Consider the following 18,389-nt stretch of genomic DNA (forward strand, 5'->3'; position numbering starts at 1 on the left):
TAAATACCCCCGAGTTCTAAACGAAAGGGGGGACTTCTCCACGGCAGAAAACTCCCTTCCACATCATCTGACTTGATCGTCGGAGGGGTCGGGCCGAGCTTCCGACCCGACCTGTGTGCAGGAACGAAGGCAAGGTCGCATCTCCCAGTCACCACGACGAGGCTTCACCCCCCACGCTACGTCCCATTCGGACCGCCGTGACCGGCCACCCCAGTTGTCCCGAGGAGCGCCGCGTCGGATCCCCGCGCATTCGGACCCGAACCAAGCCGCGTCGGCCCCGAGGCCACGGCATACAGTTGTTCCCCGTAACATTTTGGCGCTAGAAGGAGGGCATACTGCCCGAGACCTCCTCGGCCACAGCCTACCCGAGACCTCCTCGGCCACAGCTTGCCCGAGACTTCCTCTGCGCGGCCTGCCCGCCTAAGTAGCTCCTCGGCCACTGCCTGCCCGAGAGCTCCTCGACCCCATGCTGCCCGAGACCACTCCTGCGCGGCCTGCCCGCCTGAGGGGCCTACCACCCCTACAACCAAGCCCAACTTGACCGACGAACCACTACTTGAGGTTCCTCGGCCACCCAGAGCCACCACTGCACATCCAACCCTCGTCAATTGTCAAGCTCCATGATTCCCACACCCCTGGCAATGAACCGGCCTTCGCCCGACAGAGACGGTTCCTTAGAACCGAAGCCATGCCTCGGACTCGCCTTACGGCAACCGACGCATAACTTCCATTGGGGGGGGAATATGATGAGGGTAATAATGGCGATAAGACTCGGGCTGACGTCAGCTGTCTCGGATGACGCATCGCCCCTCGGTTGACCTGACAACACCTGGTCAAACAAGACCAGAACGCCAACCGAGGCACGTCACTATCCTACAGGAGCCCAGCCCCTCACGTGACGCCAACACTAGTGTCAGACGCTACCGGGAGTTCGATCCTGCTCCCTGCTAGCAGTCCTACGCACCACCTTCACTATAAAAACCCTTGCATGCCAAGGGAGAAAAGGAGGGAGAGGACAACACAAAAACACCCTCAAAACCACTCCACTCCACATCACTAACTTGATCGTTGGAAGGGTCAGGCCGAGCTTCCGACCCGACCTGTGTGCAGGAACGAAGACGAGGCGCCTCTCACCGGACGCACAGGCGAGGAGCCCCTTCCCAGAGGAAACGGCGACCCCCCTCCACGACCGAACCGACCCGAGCCGGCGACCTCTACAGTCCCGAGGAACCCCCCTGGGAGATCCCCGCCATTCGGACCCAGAACAAACCGCGTCGGCCCCGAGGCCACGGCGTAAAGTTGTTTGCACTAACACATGACATCTAACGTATCGAGAAAAAAAGAGGGAAAAGGAAGCAGAGGTTACTTGGTGTTCGGGGTTTTAGCATCATCCCATTTGAATCAAGATTTCGGTACTTTTTTTTGCCGGACAAGACTTCCTGAGATCTGACCACTGAATTAACCGACGATGAGTGATCTAATTATGAAGTTGCATGAGTTTTTTGCCTTTCCAAATCTAACTACAGATATAATTCCATTAAAGATTCTTATCTGTTGGGCACATAGCGCATTAGTTCAGCCCATAATGCTTTAATAACTCATAGCTCATATTAGTATTTTCTTTTCTTTTAACATAAATCCTAACTTTTTTAATCTAAACGTGTGCAGGTAAGGTTGAAAAAAGAGGACAATGACGATTGTGGACGAGGTTGAGAAGAAAAAAAAAAAAAGAAAGGAGAAACTGTAATATTGGCAATTAAGGGCAAAAAAAAAAAAAAAAAAAAGAGAGATGAAGATGAGAATAATGCAGAGGTTCCTTTTATGACTTAAAGCATGCGGTAAGTATTATTTAGTATGTTATATTTCTTTTTTTTCTTAAATTTCAAAGCATATGAATTCGTTGCCGACGTTGTATAGAGTGCAGATTGGTTATAGTTGCCGAATGACAAGATGTTGTTGCTCGACAGGGAACGCATGCATGCATGCATGCATATGAATCAACTAAACAATCCTCTTCTCTTTCAGGACATGTGAACTTTTTCTTGCACAACCTGTTTACTTTGCAGAACCTGTCTATGATATGTTATACCTTCTCGTAACAATTTTAATATTGTCTCCCAAGAAATCATTTCTTGCTGTTTCATTCACAATGGCAGAAAATTCTACTAACAGAAAACCCTCTATTTCATGATATTTAATCGTAGCATTGGACACATGAAAGACAAAAATTTTCATTCAACTTCTCTTCTCTTATCTACGAACAGTTCCTCTTCTTCACCGCATGGCCGAAGCGTATTAGAGTAAGGGATCAATAGTGGGTAACTGCATCCCAGCGATCCCAGCTTCTTGAGTTCTCCATCCTTTATATCATAGCTATATGCCTCGCTATCTACGGTGAAAACAAGTGACGTGGTCATCGCCACCTCTCTCAGCACGACGCAGCTCACGTTGGGGGGTTCCCTGAACCCTATCTGGCCCAAGCTCACCTCATGACCCATCCTGGCGGACCGTCGTTTGTCTTCCTCAGCAGCCACAGTCCGATCACCCAAGTACACATTTCGTAATGGATTAGGCACAGCGACTTCCCCTCCCACTTGCCTATTCCGATCGTGTCCAAGTAGGCGACGGCTGCTTCTTTCGGCAGAGGGATGATCTGCGTGCGCTCCTTCCTCACATCAAAGGCGACGACATAGTGGTCGATCCTCTCGTACGATTTCGAATGTGACGATGCCCAGAATACGACGTCGTCGCAGACCACCGGGTGCTCCAAATGTAGTTCCATCCGACCGAAGTCGAGTTCCTTGTCCATCGTCCACACCCTCGCAGACGAGTCATAGACCTGACAGCGGTGCAACGAGCTCCCTTCTGGGGTCCGTGAAAGGTAGACCAACTTGTAGCTTTTCGTCACCCCATCTCCATCGTTCATGAATCTCACCGCGATGCCGATGCCGCCCCATGTCCAATACTTGCTCGGCGGGGAGGGCAGCTGGCACCGAGTCCCACGGGCCGGGTTGTAGACGCATAAGGCATCATCTTTGTTATGCAAGACAAAGACGAGGCCACCCGCTGACCCAAGGATTACGACTTTCCTGTAGGACAAGAATTCGAGGCTGCTTCTGGGCACACCGGCGTAGGGGTCAATGAGGAAGAAGGGCCCAGGAATGTTGCGGATGTGGGGAAAGAAGCCGGAGATGACATTGTTGTGGTACGTCTGTGAAAGGAGAAAATGAGAATCTGATGAGAGCTGGCGAAAGGTCTTGCAAACAGAGAGGAGCCTAAAGAAGGTCTTTGCTGGGAGGTAGGAGAGGATCTCTGCCAGCAGGTTATCGGGAAGGGGACGACCGCTACTTCCGAGGTTGATGCTATGACTGCTATTGAGCATACCATCCATTCCAACCATCAGAGATTTGGAAAAGTACAACTGTCCATTATATAGAGAATAGAGAAGGCCGATGACTCTTAGTGTGAGAAGATATCGAACTTTCATCATCTGAAACTGAGAAATGTTTCGAGGACCGATTACCATATTCATGGACTCTTTCCATGAAATTATATATATATATATATATATATATATATATATATATATATATATATATATATATATATATATATATATATGTATATTATATATATATATATATTCATATTTATTGTATTACATTAAAGCTAAAAACATATCATCTTCATATATTTTTGTGAAAATGACAATAAGTAATTACATTTAATATTACCATTTCAGACATCATATGAAAATAGTAGTTAATTATTAGATTTAGTGTGATCCTTCTAAGCACTCTCCTCTGTTAGACATTATCCATGATATCTAACTTGCCAAGTAAATGATAAAATTGATTTGAATTAAGAGCCTTAGTTATCACTAAGATCAATAGATAGTGAAAAGATCATTAAATTGCTCACGTTGCCTCTGATCACTACTTTTTCATAATTCAAATAAAGAAAATAATCATCTGAAAAAAAAAGCCATTTTTAGTTTCAAAATTTTCAGATAAACATAAGGATGCTAAAGATACAATAGTTGTGTGAGGGATTATTTTACTACTGATTTTGAATGTTTAAGGGTATTTTTAATTTATAGAATTGCTAATTTTTAAGGAATCTTGAAAAAAGAACATTCGACACTCGAGTAAATTGAAGACTTCCAAGTTAAGAATGCCAATATGAGCCTTAATTAAGAGTCTTAAGAATCAATCCACTTCAAACCATTTTTAGATAAATTAATTTGAGATGGTAGATTATGATACGAACAAAATGGACAAATGAGGGGTGACCATAACACCAAATCTTATCGCAATGTGACTTACATGAGTGTAGGACAAAAGCAAAATCCAATGTATTCGGGAAGATAGTGAGATTTGTTACAAGGATGATCAAATTAGGGTCGAAGTTGTGTCTTTTACTCCAATTTTTGGAATTAATCGATTGCTCAAACTTGGCCTACTCTACATATAATTTCTAATCTTAACTTTTCATACCCTTTGAATATAAGTAAATTTAAGATTTTCTAAGATCTATGGATTTTGGTAAAAAAGACTCGATCTAGATGACTACATAATTGAATTATTTAGTGGATGTTGGAATATCATAATGGTCCAACTGATTTTAATTTCATCATTTTCATCATAGGTGTATGCTTATTGATGATTGACTAAAGTTTTTCTTTTTCTTTTACTGATGCAAGACTCATAAAGTTATAAGTGGTTTTTAATCAATGTTATTATATAATTTAAATTATAAAATTCTTCCTAAAATCTTAATTGAACTTTTATTCCCCAAATTATCTCTCATGGGCAAACAATTTTTTACAATTAGCCAACGTTTAAGAGAATATTCTATCGACATAGGAGATTGTTGTTTTGGAGGTACAAATCTAGGGTAAAAGTCCTTTAGTGATAATTAAAATAAAAATTAAAAAAAAAAAACTTATGATAAATTATTTATTATCCCTCGATATGCTTTCATTCATTCATTCTGAAAATTGACCTTAGAGCTATTAAAGTAGCGAACCTTTGTCTTTTTATATTTATGTCATTATTACCCAAGTTGTTACATAAATTCTAAACCATGATTCCTCCCCATAAAATGCTTATTTCTGATTTTGATTGTAAAATTTTACAGATTCAACGATAACTTGATGATTAGAATGTTATGTTGTCTATTCAAATGAGGTAACTAAATCAAATTATGCATGATGACCAATATACAATAATTTATCTTTGTTTCTTGGATAACGAGAAGCCGAAATGATGAATTTAGTCAGGAATATTTTATTTATATTAATTTTTTAGTTATAAATTGTTACATTATACAAGAAAGAATATTACCACATTTAGGATTTTTTTCATTGGATTATAACATCATTCCATATATCAAAAGTCAAATAAATAAATATCACATTATTAATATATATAAATAATAAATATTTATTATAATTTTTTATTTATCAAAATATAAATTAAAAGTAGTCATAGGTTTTATTTAGAAATATAGTGATACTAACTCAAAAATAACTCAAAAATAAAATTCAACTAGCCCTAGTTAAAGGAATATTTGTTCTCAATTGAAATTTGGTATAGTATTATTGGTTGGTTACTTTAAAATTTTAAAATAAAGTAAAAAAATTCCGTAATACGAGGAGGAACCTTTATAAGGCAACTATAAAATAAATATATATTCAAAAGTTAATCATCATATTGACATATATCAAATGCTCGAAGGCATACTCGGAGGAACCTTTATAAACTCACAATAGTGAATGAAAATAAATCCATATTACACTCCTAACAACATAAATAATAGTATCTCTTACTCGTCAAAGTAAGGACATGTTGTTGAATCTCGGATTTTGATGATGAAATCAATTGATGTGTTTGTGATCTAATATGCATTTAAGTAACGCAGGACTAGCTTCGATCATAAAAGGCAAATTGATTAAAGTAGGAGAAATCAAACGTTAGGCCAAAGAGAACATATTAGAAGATTGGACGTCGGCTGGAGGATCGATCGACGTGTCGGTAGAAGGCTTCGTGTCATGAATTTAGGCATCGGGTTGAAGGATCAGACTTTACGCCAAGGAGATTGGAAGTTGCAAGAATCAACATGTCGATTGGGCAATACATCGAAGGATTGGACGAAGTGTCAGATGAACCAATGACATGTCGGACAACATAGGATTCGCTTGTAATCGACTATGTCTAGATTGAGTTAGTTTAGAGTCTAATTGAGTCAATTTAGAATGTAATTAGGTCAACTCAATTAGGGGATAATTAGGCATAAGTTAGGGCTGAGTTGGGTCGAATGGAATACCCACTCAGCCACTTAGAACCATGCTAGGCAGTGGCACCACCCATGGTGGGTGATAGAACCACTTGAAGCTCAACCTCCGAGGAGGTCCAGTCGATGGTACCGCCCAAAGTTGGCAGTGGTATCATCGGCCATAAAAGCTATCAAGCGATGTTACCACTAGAGCCTAGTCTCCGAGGCTCTGTCAAGTGGTGGTACCGCCAATATCCTAAAAATTGAGAATGAGACACTTTTAGGCTTCAATTTTTAATCTGTTTGGAGCCTATAAATACCTTTATCATCCCTGTTCAGATCACACAAGAATTGAGAACAAAAACAAAGATAAATTCTGTTGTAATCTTATGAGAGTTCTCCTTCTATAGTCTAAGGTTGATTTTTATTTAAGAGAGGAGTAAGTGGGGGTGTAAAGGTTCTCTCCTCAACTTGTCAAAAAGAGAATTGAGTTGTACGGGTAGTTGATCTTCGGTAATGGAAGCCGGTGGTCTCAACGAAAGAGCAATCAGAAGTGGACGTAGATCACGATAACCGAACTACTATAAAAATCTGGTTTGAATTTACTTCTTACTATTTACCTTTATTGCAAACTAAATTCATACTTTCACTAAGCTTCCGTACGCTTTCCAAGTTAATATTTTTTCGATACGATTTTTCATCGAACAAAATTTTTAAAACCAGTGATTTTAACGAAAGCACTAATTCACCCCCCCTCTTAGTACCGACTCAATCATAACACACGTTCTATCCAATAATAGATATAATAACTATCCGATCGTCATGTCTTATAACCTGTTAATCCTCAAAGGGAATCACCCTACCTGTCCTTAGTAGGAAAATAAAATCGTCTTATAACATGTTATGTCTATATAGAAATGAAATAATACATTGAAACATTTAAAGTTATCTTTCAAATATCATTAATGTTAAATAACATCAATTAGCTATCAATCAACTTGTATTATAACTCAATGTTTCAATTGAACTCGATTTAACTAGAACCTAATTTAATCGATCTCTAATCCTCATTTAATCGATTTTGAGAAGAGGTTACTTGGTGTTCTGGGTTTTAGCATCATCCCATTTGATTCAAGATTTCGATACCTTTTCTTGCCGGACAAGACTTTCTTGACCACTGAATTGCTCAGAATTAACCGACGATGAGTGATCTAATTATGAATTTGCATGAGTTTTTTTTTTCCAAATCTAACTACAGATATAATTCCATTAGAGATTCTTATCTATTGGGCAGATAGCTCATTAGTTCAGTCCATAATGAGCTTTAATAACTCATAACTCATACTAGTATTTTTTTTTTCTTTTAACATAAATCCTAACTTTTTTTAATATAGACGTGTGGCAGGTAAGGTTGAAACAAAAGGACAATGAAGATTGTGGACGAGGTTGAGAAAGAAAAAAAAAAGAAAAAGGAGAACCTATAATATTGGCAATTAAGGGTAAAAAAAATAAGAGAAGAAAAAAAGAATGAAGATGAGAATAACTCAGAGGCTCCTTTTATGACTTAAAGGATGCAGTAAGTATTATTTAGTATGTTATATTTCTTTTTTTTCTTACATTTCAAAGCATTATTCGTTTTTGTACACTAATAGTATGTTATTCGTTGTCTCCTCTCTTGAAATCGAACAAATCCCAAAAAGTTATATAGACAAGATGTTGTCTATCTAAGATTGTATAGTGCAGATTGGTTATAGTTGCAGAATGACAAGATGTTGTTGCTCGACAGGGAACGCATGCATGCATGCATATGAATCAACTAAACAATCCTCTTCTCTTTCATGAACTTTTTCTTGCACAACCTGTTTACTTTGCATTATTAAGTCAAAGTGAATTTGTCTATGATATGTTATACCTTCGCATAACAATTTTAATATTGTCTCCCAAGAAATCATTTCTTGCTGTTTCATTCACAATAGCAGAAAATTCTACTAACAAAAAACCCTTTATTTCATGATGATAAGGCATATTTTGTATTCCCGTCACGTCACAACCTCTGTCGCATCACGCCCCCACCAAGTCGGCACGAGAGTACCTCCCTGCACCGGGTTGGGACCTATACCGAGATGCACTCCCTCGTCAAGTATCGTCCCGAAAAACTCGGGGCATTCCAGGCACGTTCCGTGCATTCCGGACGTGCGACCACACAAAGGTACCATCTCGCAACTTGAGGATCGTTCACCGTATCAAATCCACGTACGACCGATCCTCGCATAATAGTATAAAAGCCCTTGACCGACATCTGGCCATGGGATGACAAAAAAAGGGGAAAAGGTAACCACCAACTTATTCTACGAGGGGCCAAAGTTGGAAACCCGCCGACGAGGGCCTTATGTGCTGGAGCTCGATCGCCTCCAGAAGCGCGACCGCCCCGATCGAAGTGGCACCTTCCCGGAAGACGATGGTAGCGTCCCAACTTCCTGACGTAATCGACCTCAACACCTCGTCCCATCGATCGTGAACTCCCGACATTAACCTGTGGATCAAGACCCCATCGGCGACGACGCATCAGGTCACATTTAATCGCAGCATTGACACAAGAAAGATAATTTTTCATTCAACTTCTTTCTCTTATCTACGAGAATGTATACATAATAGGAAATACAAACAAAAAGAAGGTCTCTTCACGTTGTTTCGAACAGTTCCTCTTCTTCACCGCATGGCCGAAGCGTATTAGAGTAAGGGGTCAACGGTGGGTAAGGGCATTCCAGCGATGCCAGCTTCTTGAGTTCTCCATCCTTTATATCATAGATATATGCATCGCTTTCTACGGTGAAAACAAGTGACGTGGTCATCGCCACCTCACTCAGCACGATGCAGCTCACCTTTGGGGTTTCCCTGAAACCTAACTGGCCCAAGCTCACCTCATGCGCCCTCACCCATCCTGGCGGACCGTCGTTTGTCTTCCTCAGCAGCCACAGTCCGATCACCCAAGTACACGTTTCGTAATGCATTAGGCACAGCGACTTCCCCTCCCGCATGCCTATTCCGATCGTGTCCGAGTAGGCGACGGCTGCTTCTTTCGGCAGAGGGATGATCTGCGTACGCTCCTTCCTCACATCAAAGGCGACGACATACTGGTCGATCCTCTCGTTCGAGAACGAATGTGACGATGCCCAGAACACGACGTCGTCGCAGATCACCGGGTGCTCCAAATGTAGTTCCAACCGACCGAAGTCGAGTTCCTTGTCCATCGTCCACACCCTCGCAGACGAGTCATAGACCTGACAGCGGTGCAACTTACTCCTTACTGGGTGCCGTGAAAGGTAGACCAACCTGTAGCTTTTCGTCACCCCATCTCCATCGTTCATGAATCTCACCGCGATGCCACCCCATGTACAATACTTGCTCGGCGGGGAGGGTAGCTGGCACCGAGTACCACGGGCCGGGTTGTAGACGCATAACGCACCATCTTTCCTATGCAACACAAAGACGAGGCCACCAGCTGACCCAACGATTTTGCCTTTGCGGAACAAGAATTCGAGGCGGCTTCTGGGCACACCGGCGTAGGGGTCAACGAGGAAGAAGGGTCCAGAAAAGTCGCGGTCGTGAGGAAAGAAGCCGGAGATGACATTGTTGTGGTACGACTGTGAAAGGAGAAAATGAGAATCTGATAAGAGCTGGCGAAAGGTCTTGCAAATAGAGAGGAGCCTAAAGAAGGTCTTTGCTGGGAGTTAGGAGAGGATCTCTGCCAGCAAGTTATCGGGAAGGGGACGACCGCTACTTCCGAGGTTGATGCTATGGGTGCTATTGAGCGTACCATCCATTCCAACGATCAGAGATTTGAAAGAGTCCAACTTATTGTCCATTATATAGAGACAATAAGTATATATATATATATATATATATATATATATATATATATATATATATATATATATATATCATATTTATTGAATTATAATAAAGGGAAAAACATATCATTTTCATATATATTTTTATGAAAATGGCAATAAGTAATTACATTTAATATTATCATTTCAGACATCATATGAAAATGGAAGTTAATTATTAGATTTAGTGTGATCCTTCTAAGCACTCCCCTCTGTTAGACATTATCCATGATATCTAACTTGTCAAGTAAATGATAAAATTGATTTGAATTAAGAGTCTTAGTTATCACTAAGATCAATAGATAGTGAAAATATCATTAAATTGCTCACGTTGCCTCGGATCATTACTTTTTCCTAATTCAAATAAAGAAAATAATCATCTGAAAAAAGAAGAAGCCATTTTTAGTTTCAAAATTTTCAGATAAACATAAGGATGCTAAAGATAGAATAGTTGTGCGAGGGATTATTTGACTACTCATTTTGATTGTTTTAGGGTATTTTTAATTTATGGAATTGCTAATTTTTAAGGAATCTTGAAAAAAAGAACCTTTGACACTCGAGCAAATTAAAGACTTCCAAGTTAAGAATGCTAATATGAGCCTTAGTTAAGAGTCTTAACGATCAATCCACTTCAAACCATTTTTAGATAAATTAATTTGAGATGGTAGATTATGATTAGGATAAAATGGACAAATGCAGGGTGATCATAACACCAAATCTTATCCTACTGTGAATTACATGAGTGTAGGACGAAAGCAAAATCCAACGTATTTGGGAAGATAGTGAGATTTGTCACAAAGATGTTCAAATTAGGGTAGAAGTGGTGTCTTTTACTCCAATTTTTGGAATGAATCGATTGCTCAAACTTGGCCTACTCTACATATAATTTCTAATCTTAACTTTTCATACCTTTTGAATATAAGTAAATTTAAGATTTTCTAAGATCTATAAATTTTGGTAAAAAGACTCAATCTAGATGACTATACAATTGAATTATTTAGTGGATATTGGAATATCATAATGGTCCAACTGATTTTAATTTCATCATTTTCATCATAGGTGTATGTTTATTGATGATCGACTAAAGTTTTTTTTTAACCAATATTATTATATAATTTAAATTATAAAATTCTTCTTAAAATCTTAATTGAACTTTTATTCCCCAAATTATCTCTCATGGGCAAAATTTTTTTACAATTAGCCAATATTTAAGATAATATTCTATCGACATAGGAGATTATTGTTTCGAGGTGGTAAAGGTTCTTTAGTGATAATTAAAAAAACATATTAATTATCCCTCAATGTCCCAAACTTATTTATTATCCCTCCATATGCTTGCATCATTCATTCTAATTTAGTCGGGGCATATGAACTTTTTCTTGCACAACCTGTTTACTATGCGTTATTAAGTGAATTTGCCTATGATATGTTATACCTTCTCATAACAATTTTAATATTGTCTCCCAAGAAATCATTTCTTGCTGTTTCATTCACAATGGCACAAAATTCTACTAACAAAAAACCCTCTATTTCATGATATTTAATCGCAGCATTGGACACAAGGAAGACAACATTTTTCATTCAACTTCTCTTATCTTATCTACGAGAATGTATACATAATAGGAAATACAAACAAACAAAAAAAGTCTCTTCAGGTTGTTTCGAACAGTTCCTCTTCTTCACCGCATGGCCGAAGCGTATTAGAGTAAGGGATCAACGATGGTAAATGGCATTCCTGCAATGCCAGCTTCTTGAGTTCTCCATCCCTTATACTGTAGGTGTATGCATCTTCATGTGTGGCGAAAACAAGTAGCGTAGTCGTCGCCACCTCACACAGCATGGTGGACAGCACGTTGAGTGGTTTCTTGAACCCCATCCGGTCCGAGCTTATCTCATGCGCCGTCACCCAGCGTATCCCACCGTTGTTACTCTTCTCCAGCAGCTCTAGAGCGAACACCCGAGAAGACAGACGGTAATGAATCAGGCAAACCGACTTTCCCTCCCACTTGCCGATCCCAATGGTGTCGGAGGGATCGATGTTCATTCTTTCCGGCGGTCGGATGATCTGCGTGCACTCAGTCCTCAGGTCGAAGGCGACGACGTACGCATTAATCATCCTGCACGTTTCCCGCGCCGACACCCAGAATATGGTCTCGTCGTGGACCACCGGGTGATCCAAATCTATTGCGCCCCCTCCAAAGTCGAGACGCTTGTCCATCGTCCACTTCTTGGCCACCGAGTCGTAGACCTGGCAGCGGCGCAACGAGTACCACACCCAGGTTGATGAGAGGTACACCAGCTTGTAGTCTTTCGTCATGTCCCCATCGTTCATGAAGTTCACCGCGATGCCACCCCCCGGACACAAGTCCGAAGGTGCGCGTAGATGACACCGAGTCCTACGAGCCGGGTTGTAGACATATAAGCTACGGGTGGCCGCCCGGCGGTTGTCGTGCATGACGAAGACAAGGCCGTCAGCTGACCCAAGGATGAAGCCGTTGTTCTTGCTCAAGAATTTGCCAAAGGTTCTTGGCACGCCGGCGTAGGGGTCAACGAGGAGAAAGGAATTGAAGGCATTGCGGATCTTGACGAAGAATCCGGAGACGGCTTTGCAGAGATCTGATTGTGAATGGAGGAAATCAGACTTTTCCGAGAGCTCGTGGAAGGACTTACAGACAGGTTGGAGTCTGAAGAATGTCTTCGCGGGGAGGTAGGACAGGATCTCTTCGTGCAAGTCGTCGGGAAGCCGACAGCTTCCGGTTACGGGCTTCTCCTCACCCACGATGCCGATCTCGAGCGGAGGGTTCATCGCTGCAGCAAGAAATCTAGATTCGAAAACTGTATAAGAAATCTCACTGTGTATATATATACACACTTTAAACGTAGATATATATATATGTATCAAGATATACACATATCAATATATATATATATATATATATTTATATTTATATGTATATATCTATCTATCTATCTGTCTCTCTATCCCTCTCTGTCTACATATATATATATATATATATATATATATAGAGAGAGAGAGAGAGAGAGAGAGAGAGAGAGATATAGATAGATATATACATATATATACATAGATAGATATATATATATATATATATATATATATATATATATATATATATATATATGTGTGTATATATATGTATATATCTATCTATCTATTTCTCTATCCCTCTCTCTCTCTCTCTCTCTCTCTCTCTCTCTCTCTCTCTCTCTCTCTCTCTCTCTCTCTATATATATATATATATATATATATATATATATATCTATGTATATCTATCTATCTATCTATCTATCTTAACATTGGTCTTTTTTTTGACATGAGTTGAGTGCAACGCGAAGACACACACGTTGAAAGATGCATGCCTCGTTAGCAGCTCGTGTAGACGTTCTTCTCTTTATTTTGGTACTTCAACATCACCAAGAAATCATATTTTGGTCATATTGTCTATCTCTGCAAGCTATATGTGCTCATTATTGTTTCTGAGTTTCGTAAGCGATTTGTTTTTTTGTGATACATACATACATACATACTTTTTACCATTTATAAATAGGGATGTTTTTTGTTGGGGCCATACTCGACTGAAAATCCAATTGGGGTCTGAATCTGATAAGCTTTTGGATCCAAAATGAGGAGGACCCGTACCTAAGAAGATTCAGATCGGACATTCTAATTTATGTATCATCGGGTGGGTGAGATATAGGATCCATACTTGATCTTGTAATGTTAATGGATCCAAAATTTTAGGTTGGACTTCATATCTTGTATGGAGCCACGAGGGTTATGGGCATTCCTATCCCCATAAGACATGCAAACCACAGCAGATTTCCTTTTCTGCTTCATTCTTACGTGTGTTCGAAACAAGCATTCCTCCGTTGGAAGGCTAAACATTTATTTTCTCCCATTGGCATCCTCGCAGCCGGCGGTGTAATGGGATGTGTGAAGAGCGGCAGCCAGAAGTCATTAGTTGCCGGAGGGGTATCGGCTGCGTTATTGTGTCACGTGTACACCCAGCTTCCAGAACGACCTCTATACGCATCATCCCTGGGGTTAGGGGTTCTACCATGGCTATTCTGCTCAACACCGGCTATATCTATCTTTTTTCCCCCTTCTCCTTATGCTTACTTAACCTGCCTGTTTTACTTATCAGGTACGTCCGTGACTCTTCTAGCTGTAATGGGGTCTCGCAACAAGTAGTCTGGAAAGGTATTCCCTGCAGGTGTCGTTTCTCTTGTGTCCTTGATAATGGCCGGTGGCTATCTTCATGGAATTCTGCGTAGCAGTAAAACATTGTATGTTTTGAATAGTCTTCTTCGTGTTCTTCGTGGACTTGCAGTAACCTTTTCTTTTATGCAGCTTGACTGTGTTCTTGTCTACCCAGTCACAGTTTCTACTGTGCAAGAACTTGCATAATTTGGATGCAGTTTTGCTAGGAAATAGAACATTACATCAACAGGCTCTTCTAATGATGAAATAGAACATTTCATCATTAGGTTCTCTAAGGTTGTCAATTGTAGATGCTTGATGGTTTGCTTCACGAGGACATAAATGGCCAATGGCCAATTAGATCTTTCAAATAGGCTCTTCTAATGCCATATCCAATGCTCTCTTGATGGCTTTGTCGAAAGGTCTAATTACATATTAATCTTTGTAATTATTTATTTTTAATATTTTAATTTTTATATTTTAAAAAAATTACATTAAGATATCTATACTTTGGAATATTTACGAAAGTAAAACATTTGATCACATTACTCTAATAATCTCTATGTTGATCTATAATACCTTTTAAAAAAATAGTATAATTTCATTATACTACAAGCAAGCAAGCAGGAATTGGACACTAAGAAAGAGAAACCGAAGAAAAATTTTCATGCTATTTTTTGTCTCTCTACGGTAATGCATATATATATGACAGGGAAAAAGGAAAAAGTCAGCTCCTCTTCCTGACCGCATGGCCGAAGCCGAAGCGTATTAGAGTAAGGAATCAACGGTGGGTAATGTCACTTTGTATAGTGAAAACAAGTAACGTCACTCAGCATGATGGAGCTCAGCAAGTAGTGAAAACACCACCCAAGTACACATTTCGTAATGGATTAGGCACAGCGACTTCCCAGCTTCATCGGACCAACGAAGTCCATGCTATGGGTGTTGTTGAGCGTACCGCCCATTCCGACGATCAGAGATTTGAAAGAATACGACTGTCCAAGAGGGAAGGGGGTAATTACCGTACCCCGAGCCGCAGCAGGAACACGTTACCCTACTTCTTCGCCATGCCCACGAGGTTCCGGTGGTTGAGGTCGTTGCCGACCTGTAGCCAGTTTCCGAAGATAGGGAAGGAGACGGGGCCGGGAGGGGCGCCATTGGAGCCGGAGCGGGAGAATACGAAGAAGAGGAGGAGAGGAAGAGAGAGAAGGGAGGGAGATTGATCAGTGAACAGATGCTTGGCAGCGTACGTGCAGGCAACTGCCGCAAGGGTGAGCATGGCCGGCCAACTTTGTGGTGGAGGCAGCCATGGCGATGGTCGTTGGCTTCCTTCTTGTTGCCAGTGCTGGTTGGATGCAAAGGAGGGAGAGTGGACGGTGATTTATATGCCAAGTAAGCGGTGGTGGTTCGCTCGCCCGCCCGCCGCACCTCCCTTTCAGCTTTCTTGTTGAAGTTTCCGCGTCCCACCACCGTGCCTGCATGGATGTATATACACACGTTCTTGTCATTCTCTGCATCATATATCGACACAGCTTTCTTCTTTTAAGGACCGATTGCCATATTCATCAACTCTTTCCATGAAACTATATATATTTCATATTTATTGTATTACAATAAATTAAAAATATATATATCGTTCTTTATATATTTTTATGAAAATGACACATAGTAATTACATTTAAAATTATCATTTCAGACATCATATGAAAACAATAGTTAATTATTAGATTTAGTGTGATCCATCAAATCACTCTCCTCCGTAAGACATTATCCATGACATCTAACTTGCCGAGAAAAGAAAGGGAAAAGGAAGCAGAGGTTACTTGGTGTTCGGGGTTTTAGCATCATCCCATTTGATTCAAGATTTCGGTACCTTTTCTTGCCGGACGAGACATCCTGAGATCTGACCACTGAATTGCTCAGAATTAACCTCTTTTATTGGCAATTAAGGGCAAAAAAATAAGAGAAGAAAAAAAAAAAAGATGAAGATGAGAATAATGCAGAGACTTCTTTTATGACTCAAAGCATGCAGTAAGTATTATTTAGTATGTCATATTTCTTTTTTTTTTCTTACATTTCAAAGCATATAAATTCGTTTTTGTACACTAATAGTATGTTATTCGTTTTCTCCTCTCTTGAAATCGAACAAATCCCAAAAAGTTATATAGACAAGATGTTGTCTATCTAAGATTGTATAGAGTTCAGATCGGTTATAGTTGCAGAATGACAAGATGTTGTTGCTCGACAGGGAACGCATGCATGCATTCATGCATATGAATCAACTAAACAATCCTCTTCTCTTTCAGGACATGTGAACTTTTTCTTGCACAACCTGTTTACTTTGCATTACTAAGTCAAAGTGAATTTGTCTATGACATGTTATACCTTCTCATAACAATTTTAATATTGTCTCCCAAGAAATCATTTCTTGCTGTTTCATTCACAATGACAGAAAATTCTACTAACAAAAAACCCTCTATTTCATGATATTTAATCGCAGCATTGGACACATGAAAGACAAAAATTTTCATTCAACTTCTCTTCTCTTATCTACGAACAGTTCCTCTTCTTCACCGCATGGCCGAAGCGTATTAGAGTAAGGGATCAATGGGGAACTGCATCCCAGCCATCCCAGCTTCTTGAGTTCTCCATCATTTATATCATAGCTATATGCCTCGCTATCTACGGTGAAAACAAGTGACGTGGTCATCGCCACCTCTCTCAGCACGACGCAGCTCACGTTGCGGGGTTTCCTGAACCCTAACTGGCCCAAGCTCACCTCATGCGCCCTCACCCATCCTGGCGGACCGTCGTTTGTCTTCCTCAGCAGCCACAGTCCGATCACCCAAGTACACGTTTCGTAATGCATTAGGCACAGCGACTTCCCCTCCCACATGCCTATTCCGATCGTGTCCGAGCGGGCGACGGCTGCTTCTTTCGGCAGAGGGATGATCTGCGTGCGCTCCTTTCTCACATCAAAGGCGACGACACACTGGTCGATCTCGTTCGAGAACGAATTTGACGATGCCCAGAACACGACGTCGTCGCAGATCACCGGGTGCTCCAAATGTAGTTCCAACCAACCGAAGTCGAGTTCCTTGTCCATCGTCCACACCCTCGCAGACGAGTCATAGACCTGACAGCGGTGCAACTTGCTCCTTACTGAGTGCCGTGAAAGGTAGACCAACCTGTAGCCTTTCGTCACCCCATCTCCATCGTTCAAGAATCTCACCGCGATGCCACCCCATTTACAATACTTGCCCGGCGGGGAGGGTAGCTGGCACCGAGTACCACGGACCGGGTTGTAGACGAATAAGGCACCATCTGTCTTATGCAACACAAAGACGAGGCCACCAGCTGACCCAACGATTTTGCATTTGCGGAACAAGAATTCGAGGCTGCTTCTGGGCACACCGGCGTAGGGGTCAACGAGGCAGAAGGCTCCAGAAAAGGCGCTGTCGTGGGGAAAGAAGCCGGAGATGACATTGTTGTGGTACGACTGTGAAAGGAGAAAATGAGAATCTGATGAGAGCTGGCGAAAGGTCTTGCAAACAGAGAGGATCCTAAAGAAGGTCTTTGCTGGGAGGTAGGAGAGGATCTCTGCCAGCAAGTTATCGGGAAGGGGACGACCGCTACTTCCGAGGTTGGTGCTATGGGTGCTATTGAGCGTACCATCATCCATTCCAACGATCAGAGATTTGAAAGAGTCCAACTTATTGTCCATTATATAGAGAAGTAAGAGGGAAGGATGACGACTCTTAGTGTGAGAAGATATCCAACTCTCCTCGTTTGAAACAGAGAAATGTTTCGAGGACCGATTGCCATATTCATGTACTCTTTCCATGAAAATATATATATATATTTATTGTATTACAATAAAGGGAAAAACATATCATTTTCATATATTTTTATGAAAATGGCAATAAGTAATTACATTTAATATTACCATTTCAGACATCATATGAAAATAGTAGTTAATTATTAGATTTAGTGTGATCCTT

This window comes from Musa acuminata, unplaced genomic scaffold (genome assembly GCF_036884655.1).
Source record: "Musa acuminata AAA Group cultivar baxijiao unplaced genomic scaffold, Cavendish_Baxijiao_AAA HiC_scaffold_52, whole genome shotgun sequence".
Taxonomy (NCBI): Eukaryota; Viridiplantae; Streptophyta; class Magnoliopsida; order Zingiberales; family Musaceae; genus Musa; species Musa acuminata.